Raw genomic sequence first — 20,667 nt, 5'->3', positions numbered from 1 at the left:
TAATTATGTTAAATCTAGAGATCAACTTGGGGAGAACTGAAATCTTTCCTATTTTTCCAATCCATGAATGTGATATGTCTCTCCTTTTATTTAGGTCTTCTTTGATTTCTTTCATCAGTATTTTGTAGTTTTTAGCATTCAGAACCTGTGTGTGTGTTTTTTGTCAGGTTTACAACCAAATATTTACTTCTTGGTGTTCTTGTTAATTTTTTTAAAAAAATTTGGTTTACAATTGTATATTACTAGCATAAAGAAACACAATTGATTATAAGAGAATACTACGAAAAACTATATGCCAACAAAATGGATAACCTAGAGGAAATGGATAAATTCTTAGACTCTTACACTCTCCCAAAGCTAAGTCAAGAAGAAGCAGACAATCTGAACAGACCAATCACAAGGAAAGAGATTGAAACAGCAATCAAAAGCATCCCGAAGAAGAAAAGCCCAGGACCAGAGGGCTTTCCTGGGGAATTCTACCAAACATTCAGAGAGGATTTAATACCTATACTTTCCAAGCTATTCCAAAAAATTAGGGAGGATGGAATACTTCCTACACGTTCTGTGAGGCCAAAATCACTCTGATACCAAAACCTGACAAAGACAGCATGAAAAAGGAGAACTACTGGCCAATATCGCTGATGAATATAGATGCAAAAATTCTAAACAAAATTTTGGCAACCCGAATTCAGCAGTACATCAAAAGGATCATAAATCATGATCAAGTGGGATTCATACCAGGGACACAGGGATGGTTCAACATCTGCAAATCAATCAGTGTGATACACCACATCAACAAATTGAGGAATAAAAACCACATGATCATCTCAATAGATGCAGAGAAAGCATTTGACAAGATCCAACAGCCATTTATGATAAAAACTCTGAACAAAATGGCGACAGAAGGAAATTACCTCAACATAATAAAGGCCATATATGACAAACCCACAGCCAACATCATACTGAATGGGCAAAAACTGAGCACCATCCCCCCGAAAACAGGAATGAGACAAGGATGCCCTCTATCACCACTCTTATTCAATGTAGTACTGGAGGTTTTGACCAGAGCAATTAGGGAAGAGAAAGGAATAAAAGGAATCCAAATAGGGAGGGAAGAAGTGAAACTCTCACTGTTTTCAGATGACATGATCTTATATATAGAAAACCCCAGAGAATCCATTGGAAAATTTTAGAAATAATCAACAACTACAGCAAAGTTTCAAGGTATAAAATCAACTAACATAAATCAGTAGCATTTCTATATTCTAATAACGAACTAACAGAAAAAGAACTCAAGAACGCAATACCATTCACAATTGCAACAAAAAGAATAAAATACCTTGGGATGAATTTAACTAAGGAAGTGAAAGACCTATACAACGAAAACTACAAGACTTTCCTGAAAGAAATTGATGACGACATAAAGAGATGGAAAGACATTCCATGCACATGGATAGGAAGAGTAAACACAGTTAAAATGTCCATGCTACCTAAAGCAATTATAGATTCAACGCAATCCCAATCAGAATCCCAATAACATTCTTTACAGAAATAGAACAAAGAATTCTAAAATTCACATGGGGCAACAAAAGACCCTGGATAGTCAAAGCAATCCTGAGAAAAAAGAACAAAGCTGGAGGCATCACAATCCCTGACTTCGAAACATACTACAAAGCTACAATAATCAAAGCAGCATGGTACTGGTACAAAAACAGGTGTAAAGATCAATGGAACAGAATTGAAAGCCCAGAAATAAAACCACACATCTATGGACAGCTAATCTTTGACAAAGGAGCTGAGGGCATACAATGGAGAAAAGAAAGTCTTTTCAACAAATGGTGCTGGGAAAACTGGACAGCCACATGTGAAATAATGAAAATTGACCATTCTTTTTCACCATTCACAAAAATAAACTCAAAATGGATCAAAGACCTAAAGGAAAGACCTGAAACCATAAGCCTTCTAGAAGAAAATATAGGCAGTATACTCTTTAACATCAGTATGAAAAGGATCTTTTTGAACACCATGTCTTCTCAGACAAGGGAAACAATAGAAAGAATAAACAAATGGGACCTCATCAGACTACAGAGCTTCTTCAAGGCAAGGGAAAATGGGATTGAAACAAAAAAAACAACCCAGTAATTGGGAAAAAATGTTTGCAAGTCGTATATCTGACAAAGGGTTAATCTCCGTAATATATAAAGAACTCACACAACTCAACAAAAAAAATCAAACAACCCAATCAAAAAATGGGCAGGAGACATGAACAGACATTTCTCCAAAGAAGATATACAGATGGCCAATAGGCACATGAAAAGATATTCATCATCACTGATCATCAGGGAAATGCAAATCAAAGCTACACTAAGATATCAGGTTACACCCATTAGAATGGCAAAAATAACCAAAACAAAACGTAACAAATGTTGGAGAGGTTGTAGAGAAAATGAAACCCTCATAGATTGCTGATGGGAATGCAAACTCGTGCAGCCACTATGGAAAACAGTATGGAGATTTCTCAAAAAATTAAAATAGAGACACCATACAACCCAGCCATCCCAGTGCTGAGTATCTATCCAAAGAATGTGAAGTCGACAATTCCAAAAGTCCCATGCACCCCTATATTCATTGCAGTATTATTTACAATAGCCAAGAAGTGGAAGCAACCTAAATGCCCATCAACTGATGATTGGATAAAGAAGATATGGTATATATATACAATGGAATACTACTCAGCCATAAAAAAGAATAAAATTGTCCCATTCACAACTTCATGGATGGACCTTGAGGGAATTATGTTAAGTGAAATAAGCCAAATAGAGAAAAACAATCTCTGTATGATTCCAGTCACATGTGGAAGTTAAACATGTAGACAAAGAGAACAGATTAGTGGCTACCAGGGGAAAGGCAGGGTGGGAGGTGGGCACAAATGGTGAAGTGGTGCACCTACAACATGACTGACAAACAATAATGTACAACTTAAATTTCACAATGTTGTAAACTATCATAAACTCAATAAAAATTAAAAAAAAAGAAACAATTGATTTTTGTCTTGACTTTGTCTTGTGTTGTTGGGAGTACAGATCTTTGACATCCTTTGTCAGATTTATCTGTAAGTATTTGTATTTTTTGTACTGTTGGTAAATGGTATTGTTTTCTTAAATTTTAATTTCCTATTATTCATTGATGAATATATAGAAATACAATTGACTTTTTTAGTTGATCTTATATCCTACAACCTTTCTAATTTTACTTATTGGGAATAGTCTTTTTTGTAGATTCCACTGGATTTTTATACTTACATGATCATGTTATCTGAAGATAAAGTCAGCCTTACTTCCTCCTTTCCAATTTGAACGTTTTTTGTTTTTTGTGTTATTGAACTAACTAGAACATCACATACAATGTTGAGTAGAAGTGGTGAGAAAAGACATTCTTGTCTTTTTCCTAATGTTAGGAGGAAAGCATTCAGTCTTTCAAAGTATGATGTTAGTTGTAGGTTTTTTATAGATTCCCTTTAACAGGTTGAGGAAGTTTCCTTCTATTCATAGTTTGCTGAAAGTTTTATCATTCATGGATGCTGAATTTTGTGAAAAACTTTTTCTGCATCAAGTGATATGATCATGCTTTCAATGTTAGTATTGATTGATTATAAAATATTGAGCCAATCTTTCATTCTCACAGTAAACACTACTTTATTATGTTGTATTTTTCTTTATATATATTGCTGGATACTATTTGCCATATGTTTGAAGGTTTTTTTGTTTTGTTTTGCCTCTGGAGATGAAGGATATTGATCTGAAGTTTTCTCTATTTTTGTACTGTTTTGGTTTTGATATTACAGTAGTGCTGGCCTTATGAAATGAGTTAGGAAGTGTTCTTTTTTATTTTCTTGAAAATATTATGGGGGATTATTTTTTCTTAAATGTTTGGTAAGGAAACTATCTGGGCCTGAAGATTTCTTTTTTGGAAGGCTTTTAACATGAACTGAATTTCTTTAATAGTTATGGGACAATTCTGGTTATCTCTTTCATATTGGGTGAGTTTTGGTAGTTTGTTGTTTTCAATGAATTATCTAAGTTGTTGACATTATGTGTGTGGCATTGGTCATAGTATTCCTTTATTATCCTTTTAATGTCTCTTGGGTCTGTAATGATATCTCCTTTTCGATCCTGATAATGGCATTTTGTGTCTTCCTCTTTTCTTTTTTCTTTCAATTTTGCTAGAGGGATATCAATTTTATTGATCTTTTCAAAGAATCAGCTTTTGGTTTCAATTATTTTTCTACTGTTCTCTGTTTTTAAAGTCATTAATTTCTGCTCTTTTATTATTTACTTCTGCTTGCTTTGACTTTATTTTTCTTTCTCTTATATAATAGAAACATATTACTGATTGGAAATCTTTCTTTTTCTCAGCTAAGCATTTAATGCTACAAATTTCCCTTTAATTGCTGCACTAGTTACATCTTATGACTTTTATGTAGTATTTTTATTTTAATTCAGTTCAGACTGTTATCTAATTTCCTTTGAGATTTCCCTTGGCCCACCTAGTTTCTCTAAGTGGTTAGTACAGTTTTGAAGAGGTTAAAAATCAGCATTTTGAGGAAATTAATCAAAAATTTCATTCTGAGGCAAAATGTTTCCTCCTCTGGATTAAGAGAAAGTAAAACTGCCACTAGTATAGTTGTGTAATATTTTAAAATAATTCTATTTAAAAAGTATTTTATTCTTATGTTTTCATTTCTTAACCTTCAGTCTATTTAATATGAATAAAAGAAAATATCCGTTTAAAGCCCACAGGAAGCTACATTGAAAAGAGAGAGTTTACCTTACGTTTCTGTGGAGTGTTGTGCATGAGAATAGAAAATAATTGACCAAATATCATGGTTTTTAATAAATCACTGAGCCATGTACAATGATTATATTACATTGTTCTCAGTGAACTAAATGAGTTAAGACTACTTGTATTATTACAAGGATATGATGTAGGCACTAAGGAGAATAGAGGCCTATAAATTATATTAAAGACCTGCTTATTCAGGTTTATCTAGAAAACATATATATTTTTCACAAAGGCAGTAAGTTTCATTTTCATGGATTTGCACATAGGGCTCATTTTGAATTTTTCACAGATTTTAAGAGTCCATTTAATATTATATCACTTGATTAGTCATCTTCAAATCACACACAAATCATATTTCAAATATATATTTGGTTGTCCTTTTAAAAGAAAACATTTTTGCTTCTGAAATATAATAGTAATCTGCATATTGGACAATTTATTCCCCATTCATTCTCTTCCTCGAGCAGAAAATTAATGGTTTATTGAAGTGAAAAGCCTCAGTAATGAAAATATGACAATTTTAGTTAGATGACACATATTTTACTGGTTTTATTAAACATAAAAAACAGTCTTTTCTATAGTGATGAAATAGTCGTTTAGGAAAGATGATAATAGATTGAAAGAACATCATGACTTTTGGTCAAATGTTGAGACAGATCAGTGTTTATTTCTCACTCTACTTTGTGTCAAATTATAATTTGAGATTAAGTTTGTCCCTGCATTTTATTAATGCAAAAATATTTAGGGCTTACTCAATAGGTTAATACTTATAATTTGTTTCTACCTTCCAAGAAGTCACCATCTTGTAGGATAATAAAATAGAAATATGCAGTCAATTTAAATAAACATAACTAAATATCTTAACTTCATTTTCCTGCCATTTCAGGTGAATGTGTGGAGCAAAATTACATAGAATTGCTAGTGCCTTTACCTTAAGTAATTACATAGATCTAAATTCTCTAATGCTTAACACAATACTCTGTGCACAATAGGTGATTAGGAATTCTTTCAAATAAATTTTTTTAAAATTTTAGGTTTATAGAAAGATTGTGAAGCTAGTACAGTGAGTTCTCATATCCCCCACACCCAATTTCCCTTATTATTAATATCTTACAGTAGTGTGGTACATTTGCCACAATTAATTAGCTAATGTTAATACATTATTATTAATTAAAGTTCATACATTATTCAGATTTCCTTAGTTTTTTACTAATGTCCTTTTTTTGTTCCAGAATCCCATCCAGGATACCACATTGCATTACATTTAGTTGTCATGTCTCATTGGGCTCTTCTTGGCTTTGACATTTTTTCAGACTTTCCCTGTATTTGATGACCTTGACAGTTTTGAGGAGTACTGGTTAGATATTTTGAGGAAGAATGTCCCTCAATTGAGGTTCTCTGATGTTTTTCTCATGATTGGACTGGGGTTATGGGTTGTGTCATGGGTCCCCAAGACCACCCTCCTGTTTGATGATTCACTAAGAGGACTTACTGGACTTAGCCTACAGTCATACTCACAACTTTGTTTTATTACCGTGTAAGAATATAAACCAACATCAGCAAAGGGAAGAGGTGCGTGGGATGAAGTCAGGAAGAAACCAAGTACAAGCTTCCAAAAGTCCTCTCCCCATTGAGTTACATAGAATGAACTTAATTCTTCTAGCACAAGTTGTGACAACACATGTCCAATGTTGTGTAGCAGGGAAGCTCATTATAGACTCAGTGCCCAGGATTGTTCATGTAGACACCTTCTGCCTGGCGCATACCAAAATTCCAGACTCCAGAAGAAAGCAGATGTTCAGCATAACCCACATTGTTTGTGTAAACATTTTAGGCACAGTAAGTTAACCTTATCAATTAGGATGATAGGAGCCCTCCAGAAATTCAAGTTCTCAGATGCCAGCCAAGGGCCCATGTTGTAAGTACAGACAAGCCTGCTATATTAACTGTTTTCTGTACATGGGTTTTTGGGAGGAGGACTACAGAGTTAAAATCTAATTTCATCATACTACACATTATATCGAGGATATATATACTACCAACATGGCTTTTCACTATTGATATCAACTCAGGAATGTTTTGAAACAGAAAGGGGAAAAAATAACAATTATCACACTTATATAACCGTTATGTATTTGTTACCTATTGATGCTGTAACAAATTACCACAAATGTAGAAGCTTAAAACCACACTGTTTTATCATCTTATAGTGCTAGAGGTCACAGTGTGAAAATGGGTGTTACGGGGCTAAAATCAAGGTGTTGGCCGGCTGCATTCATTATGAATGCTCTGGAATAGAATCTGTCTGTGGCTTTCTCCAGCTTCTAGGGTCTGTCCACATTCCTTGGCTTGTGGCCTCCTTCCTGCAGTGGCATCCCTCCAACCTCTGCTGCCTTTGTCACATATTCTTTTTGACTCATTTAAGGGCCCTTGCCATTATATTAGGCTCACCTGGATAATCCAGTTGTCTTCCTATTTTAAGGTCCTTAACTTAATCACAACTGCAAAGTCCATTTATCCATGTAAAGTAACATATTCATAAATTCCAGGGATTAGGACACAGACATCTTTGGGGAGCCATTATTCCACCTTGTGGGAGCCTACCGGGTCTTACTGTATGCTGGGTATTTGTCTGAGTTCTTTACTTCACTTAATCTTACAGCACTTTATTAGATAATTTCTATTATTATCATTATTTTACGGCTGGAGACTGGGGATCAGAGAGAGGTTAAGTAACTTCTCTAGGCCCACAAACCAAGTATGTGGCAGATCTAGATCCCAAAGTTAATGTTCTTAACCATTATACCATGGCTTCTCAGAAAAGGAGATTTTTTCCCTTCACTTATTTTATCATTCTTTGATGATTCAGAAAACATACTAGAATCATACACCTTTACTCTTCATTCATCCTTTGCTTCATTTAACTAATGCCCATTGGGTAGTCCACTCTTTGCCAGAAACTGTGCTAAGTATTGAGGATACAACAATAAGTGAAATATGATCCCTCCCCTCAGGGACCTTTGAGTGAATGGGGAAAACACATATGAAAATCAGTGATCCCTTATGCATTTGCAGAAATGCCATATCATAGTGAATTTTGGCAAACATTTTACTTCTTCCTGGATTGCTTTGACCAAGATCTTGAGATGTAACTGAGAATCCCAGAGCAGTCACAAAGAAGCAAGATTGATTGGGAGAGGGTAGGAAGATTGTGCAGAAGTAGGAAGATTGATGACCAAGAAGAGAGGAGAAATGGTCAGCTGATGAAGAATTATGATGCAGTGGTCAGAAACTTATGTTTGATTCTGAGGATGCTATGTAGCTGCTGGAGAGTTCTGAGTAGCTCCAGGCTGAGCCCACAATAGGAGCTCAGTAAATGGTTGCTAAATGTATGCAGTGAACAAATAAATGATGTATACAGTGCTTCAGACATGGTAAGTGATTTAAAGGTAGAGGCTAACAGTGGTTCTTAACCCTGGCTGCAAGTTGGAATCCCCTCAGGAGAATTTAAAAATGCCAGTGCCTGGGCTCCATTTGGTCTAAGCTGGGCATCACTGTGTGTGTGTGTATTTATACATATACATATATGTATAGAAAATATGTATAAATGTATATATATTAACTATATATATATACACATATATTTCTATATATCTTTTTTTGCTGAGGAAGATTTGCCCTGAGCTAAGATCCATTGCCAATCTGCCTCTTCTTTTTTTTTTTTATTGCTTGAAGAACATTTTCTCTGAGCTAACATCCATGCCAGTGTCTTCCTCTACTTTTTATGTGGATCACTGCCACAGCATGACTGACGAATGTTGTAGGTCCATGCCGGAGATCGAACCAGTGAACCCAGGCTGCCAGAGCAGGGTTTGCTGAACTTAACTACCATGCATGGGACTGGCCCCTACATATATATTTTTTTTTTAAATTTTCAAGTGATTTCAATATGTTGCCAGGGTTGAGAACTATTGGAAAGAAAGAGATCAATAAAAAGGAATTGAGTGGAAGCCAGCTCCTGGCTGAGTGGTTAAGTTTGTGTGCTCTGCTCTGGTGGCCCATGGTTTTGCTGGTTCAGATCCTAGGCGCGGACCTAGCACTGCTCATCCAGCCATGCTAAGGCGATGTCCTGCATAGCAGAGCCGGGAGGACCTACAACTGGAATATACAACTATGTACTGGGGGGCTTTGGGGAGAAGAAGAAGAAGAAAAAAAGAAGGAATTGAGTGGTTTAGAAGTGAGTTGATAGATTCCTTGACAAAGGATTTATTAACAAGAGCAACGAGAATTAATTCTGATAGATGTTACAGAAGAAAGGCAGCTGTCTAGAACCAGGCTGAGAAGGAATTAGATGAAGAACCATATGAAGAAGAAAAGATATTTTGATATTATGCTTTCCTTGTATGTAGTAAAAGATGGTATAAATTTTTATGCCCAAGTAACATTTAATATAGTCAGATAGCTTTTCTTAGCCTGATATTAAGAGAATGAGAATTTTGACTAGGAGCAAAGGGGAGGGAGGGGATGGAATGGAGAGGTGTGGTGATGAGAGTGATGATAGTAGCAGTTCACGTGTATTGAGCTTTTCTGAAAGCTAGATACAGTGCAAGGTGCTTTACTTGTATCACCTGATTTACAGGAGCTATTAGGTTGCTGGAGCATGGGGAAGCCCTGAGGGAGGCAGGCTTTGGACAGCTAGACAGGAACATGAAGGTACTGACTTCCTCAGGCACAGGAGGGAAAAGGCATTTGGGGAGTAGGAGAACAGCAAAGATGCATATTATCCTTTCCCAAATTTTATGTAAGGCCAACTTGTTTGGGGAAGGGAGAAAACAGTTATCAGCCATCTAGTCCCCGGTGACACAAAAAAATGGGAGTTTATCACATAGGACTGAGCTTAGTTCTAGCTGTGTTTGACAAGTAGAACTAGGCTATGCCTTCATCTCTCTTGGCCTTATGTGCACAGGGAAGACTGTGCCTGGATTTCCTTCTAAATCTCCACATTTGGCTTTATTTACCATGTCAACCAAGATATTCACAGCCCACCTGTTGTTCGTCCTCATTGCCCCATTTCTGCCCTTATGCACATTTTGAAAATCATAGTCACTTGCTGGCACTGTCTCCTTGTCCTGTTCAAACCTCCTTAAAACTTATCTCATGCTGAGGTGTAAGTCTTGCCTACTCTTCTCACACATGGGAACCTCACAATATCAGCTTCGTGTGTCCCCAAACTGGGGAGGTAGCTAAATCCTCTCCCTGGCTCTGTACCACCAATTGTAATTGCTATCACCTGGGCTTTTTTTTAACAAAGTAATGTTTTAAAGTTAATTTTTAATTTTAGAAGCACTGTAACAGTGTTAGAGAAAGTATAGAAAACTGAAAAATAAATTTACAAATCAATCAAGCGGTTACCTACAAGGAGGTGGGGAATATGATCTGGGGTACTATATAACGGACTCCAAACTCTGTTAGTAGTGTTTTACTTCTTTAGCTGGGTAGTATTATCATAGTTGTTATCTTCTGTTTTATTCTGTTTTGAATGTCTTCAATATTTTCTAATACATTGGAAAATCAATTATAAATCATACTATCCTAATAATGTCATACCCTTTTTATTCATTATTTTTGCTGCAAAATCTTAAATCATTCACTTTTGTTCTTCTTGCTGTAAAACTGAAGGCTCCAACAAATATAGGCAAGTATTCTTTTACCTAAGAGGCTCAAATTATTTATAATGCTTTTCTAATCCATCAGAATAAAATGGAATATTTAATAATATATGAGCAGAAGTTTCCACTAGAAAGTAATTACATATCTGTGCTGCACTGGCATATGCTCTTCAGTTCCAAACTTCTGCTAGTTTGTAAAGGTGACATGGATCATCTTGTTTTCCGACACCAGAGGGCACTAGATTTCCTCTTGCAGAAAAACAATCAAAATTATGTCTTTCCATCAAAATATTTAATTCACTGGAGTGCAATATGGAATGGTATGTTTTTAGTCTCTTGACAGATCAAAAAACTAAGAGAATCTGTGCTTTGTGAGAGTTTACAAATCATAGTAAGGATTTCTCTTGCTGTCAACTAAGAATGTGTCAGTGCTTTTACTGGGCTGTGTTTTCAGGGGTATTTATTTATTTATTTATTTATTTTTAAAGACCACCTTTATCTATCTATTTATTTATTTATTTATTTATTTTTGAGGAAGATTAGCCCTGAGCTAACTGCTGCCAATCCTCTTCTTTTTGCTGAGGAAGACTGGCCCTGAGCTAACATTGTGCCCATCTTCCTCTACTTTATGTGTGGGATGCCTACCACAGCATGGCTTGCCAAGCAGTGCCATGTCTGCACCCGGGATCCGAACCTCTGAAACCCGGGCCGCCGAAGGGGGAACGTGCACACTTAACTGCTGTGCCACCAGGCCGGCCCCTATGTTATTTTTTTTAGATGGAATAAAACAGCTACTCTGGGATAATGCTTGGGATAAGTTATTTTGAAGGAGCTATAGATATTCCACCTATTCTGATTTTAAGTTTCAGGTGGCAAGTGTAGTTTTCCGGAAATGGGCGTGTCCCCTAAATTCAAGATAAAATCAGTGGCAAGTGTGCTACAGTGTAGAGTGGGATGCTGACAGAGCTGAAATGATGTAGGCCAGTAAATCATGGTGAACCATTCATACCTTGATCTTTAGTAGAGTTTTGTTAAATTGCATTTGATAAACCATCCTTCTCCCATTCCCACCAGACAATGACTTCTTTTCACTAGGTGTACTTTTTTGTCCAGTTGAACATTTAAAAATATTTTTACAGTGTACATTAATTTCTAGTTGTTGGATCTTTCTTTTACCCTTTTATCTCCAGCCGCAACAATTGGTCATCTATTTAGGTTGTGTAATCACTAGCAAATACAAATGAGGCAGCTTCTATAAAGCAGCAGAATAATCCCGTAGGAAAAAATACCAAGCATGTATTTTAAGGAAATCAATATGCTAGCTCCCTCGGTGTACTTTGGTGGTCTATTAGTTTCCTATTGCTGCTATAACAAATTACTACATATGTAATTGCTTAAAACAACATGGATTTATTATAGTTCTGGAGGTCAAAAGTGAAATGGGTCGCACGGGGCTAAAATCAAGGTGTTGCCAGGGCTGCATTCCTTTCTGGAGGCTTTGGGGAAGAATCTATTTTCTTGCCTGTTCTAGCTTCTGGAGTCTGTCTGCTTTTCTTGTCTCATGCCTACCTTCCATCTTCAAAGCCAGCGATGGCTGGTCAAGTCATTCTTTTGATGCCATCTCTCTGGTTCTGACTCTTCTGTCTCCCTTTTCTTCATTTAAGGACCCTTGTAATTATCTTGGGCCAACCCATTTAATCCAGGATAATCTTCTTATTTTAATGTCAGCTGATTAGCAACCTTAATTCTATCTATGGTCTTCCCCTTGCTATTTAACATAACGTATTCACGTTAAATAGGTCCCAGGGATTAGGATGTAGGCATTTTTGGAGGAAGAGGAGGATTATTCTGCCTACCATGGATGGTTTGACTGGAATCTATGAGTTAGGGCAGCCTTGAAAGAAAAGAGGTAGCTACTTATAGGTCCCTACTTACAGGAAAAAATGAGTGTTTTCTCTGACCTTCCCTGGAATTTCTGCGTTACTCCCTTCTGTAGTTTTTCTGGGGTTCTGAAAATGAATATGTGTTCTAGGAGGCATAATTAACTAGTTCTGTATCAGCCATTAGTATCATAATTTGACAGTAATGATTAGATTAGTCCATTGGGTCTTCCCTAAGTGGGGTAAAGGACAGTTAAATTTGGATGGGGGGGTCAGCCCCGTGGCTGAGTGGTTAAGTTCACGCACTCTTTTGGCAGCCCAGGGTTTCGCCAGTTCGGATCCTGTCGTCAGGCCATGCTGAGGCGGCATCCCTCAAGCCACAACTAGAAGGACCTACAACTAAAAAAAAATACATACAACTATGTACTGGGGGGATTTGGGGATAAAAAGCAGAAGAAAAAAAAAGTTTAGATGGGGGAGCTGGATCAGGAAAGGTAAGAGGCACAAAGCATTATTTGAAAAGGTTTAGTGGGCCCTGGACAGAGAAAGCAGTTTGAGAGCAAGGACTGGTGGGTAAAAGGTATGGCACTGAACATAGTATTTTTGACCTACCTTACAGTGTTGCCTGAAGTCAGGACTCTGAGTAAAGGAACATTAGACAATAAACCACATCTTCGTAATAAATAAATAACACCCAAGTAACATAAGGCCACACCAAGACCTTTAGACTACTAGGTTCCATTTCAGTCCATAGAAATAATAGTCACAGACCACGGGTGTATTATGATAAAGATGATAGGTTTCATTTAGGATGCCCGTTATTTTTTTATACTTAATAATGAGCTGTGTACCCTAAAAGACTAGTTTTCCTAATGTTATTTATGTAATTTTGAATCAACCAAGTGCCATATGAAAGAAAGACATTCTTAATTTCTTCTCAGATGGTGTAACTTAAATGAAAAGTAGTTACCACAAACTTAACAAAGTTTGATAAGGAAGAGTAAGTTTTCTTTCAGCTAACTCATTAGTTCTCTAGGTCCTTAGTCATTATGCTAAATAGAAGCTAGAATTGTGAATTAGCCTTTAAACTGATTAGTCGTAGTTTGAGAAATAGTCTATGTTGTGACGCGTTAAAGAGTTCCCGCTTACTTAGAAGTGAATTGCTGAATTCTGCTCTTCCAGCAGGCTTTGGAGTGTTCTGTGCAGTCCCCTAACTCTCATGCAGTACTGTCATCTAACCTAGATTAGATGAAGGTGTTTCCTGTTGGGGTTCAACCTAGAGGAAAGAAAAGAAAACAATGTCCCAGCTCACCCAAGAGAGCATAGCCTTTGCAGCCACAATAGGTATGTATGAATCAAAGAGCAATGCTCATTTCAGCACACATGAAATTGGAGGAACACATCCCTTTATTTTGAAGTGACTGGTCTCTGTTTTAGGATATTTTGCTTTTTAATAACAATTAGATTTTATCAAAACTCAGGACTATACACTTGAGAAGTCAAAAAATCTTTGTATACATTGCTCAATTGGTACCAAGTAGGTGATTATTGTCATACCAAATGCCAAAAGTTTCGTTTCCGTTAGGCAGTAATAAATGTTGAGAATATAATGGTTTCCCCTTCACAGGGGTCCCAAAGCAGAGAGGTTTATTTTTCCAGCCTTTTGATAGAACTTGATCTCAGGAACATGTTTAGGGAAAAGATGGAGATTTTAATCTCTCTGGATTGGTTTCTTTACGCTTTAAAGAATTATATAGTACAGTAATTCTCAAATGCTCATCTGTGGACCACCTGCCTCAGAATCATCAGGGGAGCTTTTTGCAAGTCTTGTCAGAGACTCTAGTGCTTTACGTTTGGGATAGGCCCCAGACAGTTTTTAGAAGCACCCTAGTTAATTCCAATATGCTGCCAGACTTGGTAGCTCTTAGATACTTGTTCTAAAGTCAACTGGATGTTAAGTGTAGGAGATCATTCTCTCCTTGATGTTACTAGACTACATCTGTCAAAAGTCATAAGATCAACCAACATTTATGAAAGAAAATGAATAAGCTTTCTTAAATGGCATGTCACATTTAAGGGATTGACTTCAAAGGTAATCATCTTACTTTGGAGTTAAAGAATGGTAATAATGGTAAGCAACAGCAGCAACAAAAATAATGAACACTCAGCACTTACGATGTGCCAGGTACCTTTAGATGTGTTACTTACTTAATCTTCATCGCAACCCCATGAAGTAGTTACTTTATGACTGTCATTTTACAAATGAAGGTTATATATCTTGTCCAGGCCACCCAGCTAGTAGGGCTAGAGCTGGGATTCAAACCCAGGCCTTGAGGCTTAAGAATCGTGCTCCATCCACTGCTTTTCATTTTGTCTTGTGATTCTGTTATGCTGTGGAGCCCCGTATGTATAATGGGGAGTAGTATAGTAAGTTGGTTTAAAACCATGGACTTTGGGGCAGAGTCTGTACAATACTGGCTAAATAATCACTTAGGTGAATTACTTACCCTCTTTGAGCCTTGCTTTCCTCATCCAAAAAATAAAGTTTAAAATACATTCCTTATAAGGTGTTGGTAAAACTAAATTAAGAAACATTTGCAAAATATTGAACACATACTTTTTACATAATAAGCACTCAATAATTGGTATCTATTATTATTATCATTATGGTATTATAACAATACAATAATGTGAAAAATGTTAGAAATCTGCACATTTTTAATTGTAGAATATGCATGAAATGATGATGTAAAGTTATTTTTACAATAGCTTGTTGTATGGTATAAAAGGTCTTTTCTTGTATTTTGGTCCTACATTTCAAGTTCTAACCTAAAGATATGTTACTTAATTATTAAGAGAGAAAACAGAAGGACTATGCTTGCTAAATTATACTTCTAGTTTTTTTCCCTTATCTTTTAAAAATACATGAACAAATATTTAGAACACATAAATATTATTTTTGGCAAAGTAGGGAAGAATGTGTTACTTTGTCTTTAATATTTACCGCATCCATTAAGACTACTGTATTAGTTGTCTCTTGCTATAATGCTGCCTTAGGCTTAAAACAACTTCTGTTTCATTTGTTCCCAATTATGTTGGTTAGCCATTTGGGCTACGATCAATTAGTCACTTCTCCTGCTGGTGTTACCCATGTCATCTGACACTCACCTGAGCCTGGAAGGTCCAAGGTGGCCTCACTCGCATGTCAGGAGGTTGATGCTGGTCTCAGTTTATCCTTTCTCCCCATGTGGTCTTTTATCATTAAGGATCTTCACATGGCAGCATTGCCTTCCAAGACAGCTAAAGTGGAAGCTGAAGACGGGTTGAAGCCTTGACTTGGAAGGCACAAGACATCACTTCTACTACACACTGTTGGTCACAGCAGATCATGGGGCTAGACTAGATTCATGGGTGGAGAAGTAGACTCTTCCTCTTGATGAGAGGAGCAACAAAGTCACATTGAGAAGGATCATGCATACAGACATGGGAGGAGTTATTAGGGCCATCTTTATAGACAATAGGTATCACAAGTATTGTGAACTTCAGAATGTTAAGGGATAATCCTCAGTTGTCTTTTATTTCCTCTAGAAAACTCCATGGAAAACTGGTTGCATGCAAAATATTTTGCTCTCTGATGACTATACTGCCCTTTGGCTTAAATAGATTTCGCGAGGAGATTTTAAAATAAAATCTATGTTCAGCTCCTCCCTTCCCCCTCCCAGGTGTCCTATTCAGTTCATCTGGAGTGGGCCTAGTCGTTAGCGTTTTTAAAAAACTTTCTGTGTTATTCTGATAATGTACAGCCAAGAGTTTTGAACCACTATGTTAGACAGTATTCTCTTTATATTGCTCATTATCTGATTTTTAAAAAAGTGGGCAATGCCTGGGGTAGATCAGAAATTAGGTGAAATAACTGACAAAGAGCAGTTTGTTGCCTTACTGATTTTCAAATTGTGTCCCTAATTTAAAGCAATGTGAAGTACTAAAAGTAGGAAATAAAACAGCCAGTGCAAATAATTTTTAAGGAAATCAGCCATGAAAGAAATAAAAAAATTAATGCAATGAGAAATTAATAATAATTACCATTGAGAGGCATAATAGTTATAAATGACACAGTAGGTTAAGTTTTGCCTATGTGCTCTTGCACACACTCCCCACTAATTGATAGGGGGATTGTGTGCAAGCCTCTGAGAAGAGAATTTAGACCAATGTGTATTTGGTGATCACATTGGGAGCTGAAAGAAAACAAATTCAGCAGCCCTACTGAAGAATGTAAAGTCACAGTGTTAGAATTGAAAAGGCCCACAGGAATTATCTAGTCTATTGCTCTGCCTTGTTCTTCTTCACCACTGCTAGAATTGAGACCCACTGCCCTAAATAATCTCCTTCCATTCCAAATGAACACCCTGGACCATTTCAGAAAACTTGTCATTCTGCATGGCTTGTAGTTGAGGGGAGGCAGCATAGCATACTGGAAAGAGAACCAGAAGTCTAAATGGGTTGAAATTTGAATCCTGGCTCCACTGACACTTTAGCTGTGTGTCTTGTGCAGGTTGCTTAATTCATCTGAGCCTTGGTTTCTTCTATGTGTTTAGTGCCTCATCCACAAAAAGCAAGAATTAGATGGATAGTTGCTACTGACATGTCTCTTCCTCCCCATTTGTTTTTCAATTCGTAAGGAATTTTTGCCTTTTAATTAAAGATTAATACTGTGGTCAGTAGTAATACTATAACCTTAGGCTTTCTAACTCATGGTCTTATATGACTGAGCTTTCTAGATGGCAGTTACCCTTTCTCATTTTACTTTAATTCTAATAGTGTATTTGTTTAAGATATTTGTTTAAAATGCAGTATCATAATGTTGAGTGAAAAAACACAGCAGGCTATGTAAGAATCTTTATAGATAACTTGATCACAACCATGAAAAAAGATTGGAAGAAAACATGTCAAAATTTTACAAAGATTTACAAAGATCTTCTTTTTCTTCCAGATATTTAAAATAAACATGAATTGTTTCCATAACAAGAAATAAACAACACATTTTTCCCCCTTAATGTCAATATATACATTTGCCAAATGTAGCCACACTCTGAGACAGGTTTATACATTCCTTTTGTGAAAGATATCTATTTTCATAGTGACACTGAATTCACATACAATACCAAAGTTTTCTAAGATAGCTAGTCCCAGTGTTGAAGTTCTTACTGTTTGTCCTGAATTTTCCATCTAAATTTATAGCATTATTTAACCAGTTTCCAAAGCTAGAAACTTAGAAGCCTTTCATGACTCCCTTTTCTTCATTATCCATGTATTATTGGTCATCACACGCTTATATAATTGGTTATTAAATTTAATTCCTTCTACCTTTAAACTGTCTCTCTTCTTCTGATCCTACTGTTCAAGGCCCTAGTTGAAGCCCTTATTATCTTCTTGAATTACAGCCAACATCACCTCGTCACAACATTCTCTTACCTAAAAATCTGCTAATTTCCATTTATGAAGGAAAATGTCCAAACTCATTCACAGTTTATTCCCACCCTACATTTCCTTTTTCATCTTTCTCCATTTCATCTCCCTTAACCCTCCCTGTCACCTCTCTTTGGTCCATATTTTTCTCAGTTCTTTGAAAATGATATATGCTTTCACACACATAATCAGTCCCTCTATTTTGATTTCTCTAGTCTGTGTTCTCCATTTAGGAAATTATGTATCCTTTAAGAATCAGTCCAAGTATTAATCTTTCAACTGACCCAGGCAAATTTAGCTACTTCCTTGTTTCCTAGGCTTTTTGTAAGCAACCTAATTATAACATGCAACACATTGTAAGATTTGTGTGCATGCTCTGACTTGACTGTGAGCCTCTGAAGGGCAGAGCTGTGTGTCTTTCTTCTTAATACTTCATGGGTCCAGCTGTAAAATATGCAGTTAACAACTGTTTGTTGAATGTGATATAAAGTGGTTTCTAATTCCCTCCTCCTTTTCTTTCACGACTGAATTGGAATAGTTTGTTAAAGATCACTCATGGCTCTTAAATGCTTAAATAGTTAAAAATAAAATAAAAATTGAGAACAAGTATAGTTGAGGGTATGCATTTTGGAGTGGGAGGGAGAGCCTTCTCAAATGGAATACTTACTCTTAGTTTTATTTAAAAAAATTCCACATAATATAGATCTTTATTTCAAAGCCAGTATTAAGACTTAGAATAGTACTTGTACTAATGATAATAAGTTTGTTTTTTTACTATACTGAAAACCGTAAATCCTGAAGCTATTGTTTATTAGCTGTGTGATGAAAAAAGAGAAGACTGCTAGACACTTTACATATGTTATTTCTAATTTGTACAATAGCCCTATTACATAGGTATGCTTATGTTATAGATGAGGAACTGAGGTTGAGAGAAACTATTTTAATCCAAGTCATATAGCAAGTGGTAGCATTGAGATGCAAAAACAACTTTTGTTAATGTTTTAAAATAAATAATCACAAAAAGGAAAATGTATAATTTAATATATTGTAATTGAATATTTTAACTATGACATATTACAAGGTTTGTTATTGACATAATCTACAAATGAGCCGTCAAAATAGTTCCTAAGAAGTAGTAGATAAAAGAAGATTTTTACCTATAAATTTTGTTATCAATTTCTTTTTTAATCCAGCCACTGCTCCCCTTCTCCCCTCAACCCCAACACACAGACTGGCACTTCCCAGTGCAGTTCCGTGAGGTTAGTGCCAGTCACCCTTGTTTACCAGGGCTCTGTCTTCCATCTGCTGACTGCAGGTATGTGTCTTCGCTCATATTCGGATTCAAAAGCAGATGCTTATGTGTTGTTGTCAGAAGTTTTTCTTTTTTTATTTTTTTATTTTATTTTATTTTTTTTTAAAGATTTTATTTTTTCCTTTTTCTCCCCAAAGCCCCCCGGTACATAGTTGTATATTCTTCGTTGTGGATTCTTCTAGTTGTGGCATGTGGGACGCTGCCTCAGCGTGGTCTGATGAGCAGTGCCATGTCCGCGCCCAGGATTCGAACTAACGAAACACTGGGCCGCCTGCAGCGGAGCGCGCAAACTTAACCACTCGCCACGGGGCCAGCCCCAGAAGTTTTTCTTTTTTAAGGGCACTTTCTTGTATCTGCATCTTTTCATTTATGGATCAGTATGTATATGTAAGAGTTTCTGACTGCCTACTGTTTCTAATGTTGCAGTTTTATATAATATTTACTTTTTAGGTTATTTGTGTATTATATGAGTAATAATTTACTTTGTTCATTTTTCAGCAAGCATGTTTATTCTTGCTGCTAAAGAAGCAAAGCATATTGAAGAACAAGTACCCTTTAAAATTTTACTTTCAAATAGAACTTCTTTTATCATATTTCTAGCATTTATTAAGAGATATGCCTTTATTAGGCTTGTTTTCATATTTTATAGTTTTATGAGGAATGAATTAATTCTTTCTGAAAGATAGCTAGGACTGTGTTGAAAAACCAAGGTGACTTTAGATGTGAAAGGTAATATTTGGGTAACTGAGTGATGTAAGTTTGTTGTTGTTGTGGTTAAACTGCCAATTAGTGCTTCTACTCATTGATATAAAAAATTTAGCAATGTATAAAATTAAGACTCTCGGGACAGAGATGAAAGCTTGGAAGCAGTATTAAAGGGCAGTTAATCTTTGCAAAATTAAAGGCATGCAAATAGACAGTACCCATATGTATGTCTGTATAAATATGCTTTTTTATATGCAAATAGGAAATAGGGGCATTTTCCATTAGTTTTTACCAAGTAGTATGACTATTAGCATAAAACTCAAAACTACTATCAACCACTCAGTTTTATAAAGAAAATCAAGATCATTGTAGGTTTTAAAGTAGAGCTTTATTCTATACTGCTGCTAAATTTATAATATTTGAAACAATTGCAGATCTTTTGATATTTTCTAGAGGGCCAAAATTAATAAATACCTTTATACTTCATACCTTTTGAATTTAATAAAATAGAGTTAGAGCATACCTGAAGAAAAGTGCGTCTTGTGAGTAGGTTGGCATACCTAGGGAACATACTACTGTAGCCAAAATGAGGGCATGCTGGAATCCACATTAAGTGTGAGGCTGTCCAGATAGTCTCTTCAATGGGTGAGAGACTGGGTGGAAGGCCAGCATTAGACCAACCAGACATGTGATCAGTGTGAAGAATGTCCAGAAAGAAAAGGAGAAAATAGTTCGAAGGGGTAGGGATAAAAAGCCTGATGACATAGGGGTCATTCAGTTTAGGATCAGGGAA

At 36.1% G+C, this 20,667-nt stretch overlaps 1 protein-coding gene across 27 annotated transcripts in view; it reads left to right on the top strand.

Moving 5' to 3' along the window:
- Window positions 1-20,667, top strand: part of RNF180 (ring finger protein 180) — a 271,039-nt gene that overhangs the window by 120,219 nt on the left and 130,153 nt on the right. The window lies entirely within an intron of this gene.

The sequence above is a fragment of the Equus asinus genome, chromosome 10, assembly GCF_041296235.1.
Source record: "Equus asinus isolate D_3611 breed Donkey chromosome 10, EquAss-T2T_v2, whole genome shotgun sequence".
NCBI classification, from domain to species: Eukaryota; Metazoa; Chordata; class Mammalia; order Perissodactyla; family Equidae; genus Equus; species Equus asinus.
Note: the sequence above shows the minus strand (reverse complement) of the source record. Positions and strands in the feature narration are given on the sequence as shown.